The sequence below is a fragment of the Microtus ochrogaster genome, linkage group LG1 (assembly GCF_000317375.1).
Source record: "Microtus ochrogaster isolate Prairie Vole_2 linkage group LG1, MicOch1.0, whole genome shotgun sequence".
Taxonomy (NCBI): domain Eukaryota; kingdom Metazoa; phylum Chordata; class Mammalia; order Rodentia; family Cricetidae; genus Microtus; species Microtus ochrogaster.
Genome location: NC_022027.1, coordinates 50,637,191 through 50,637,891, shown reverse-complemented (window position 1 = coordinate 50,637,891; position 701 = coordinate 50,637,191). Strand labels below are relative to the sequence as shown.

General features: G+C 37.9%; 1 protein-coding gene across 3 annotated transcripts in view; it reads left to right on the top strand.

Annotated features, from left to right (window-relative positions):
• The window catches only part of Lin54 (lin-54 DREAM MuvB core complex component), a 67,457-nt gene that overhangs the window by 52,848 nt on the left and 13,908 nt on the right, over positions 1-701 (top strand). The window lies entirely within an intron of this gene.

Genomic DNA, 701 nt, shown 5'->3' with positions numbered 1-701 from the left:
TTAGTTTCTGGGGAGCACTCACCAGAATATCATTTATATTTATCAGTGGTTATAGTAATAGCAATGGTAATGGACATTTATTGGGCACTTGCTATTTGGTGGGAACTAATTTAGTCCACTTTAATGATCCTTATATCCTGTCTGGATATTCACTATTCAAATTGCAGGCAAAGAGACTATGTAGTTAAAAGTGGCAGAACCACTGGGTTCTCTGACTTTAAAACTTAGTCTTTTTAAAATTATTAGTGTGTGTGTATGCATTCATGCGAGTGTGTGTGCATGTATTTGAGTGTATTTGTGTATGTATGGTCATGTATGCATGTGTATATGCATGAGTGTGCATATGTGTATATATGAATAAGTGTTCCTGTATGTTATGTGTGCCTATATGCTTATAGGTGTGTGTGTGCATGTATGTACATGGCATGTGTGTTTGTGTTCATGAGTGTGTGCTGTGTGCACATGTGTATGTGTCAGAGTTGTAGTAGTTGGTTCTTTCGCTCTATCATATGGGTCCCAGGGATTGAATTCAGTCTTTACCTGCTGAGCCATCTTGTCAGCTCAAGAACTCAGATTCTTAATCCTTTTGCCCTGTCGATTTTAAATATTGAGTTGTACAAGATGATCTTTTCTATAGCTTGGACTCAGAAATGAGGAATGGTAGTGCAGAATGGTGTCCTCAGCTGAAATGGCAGATCATT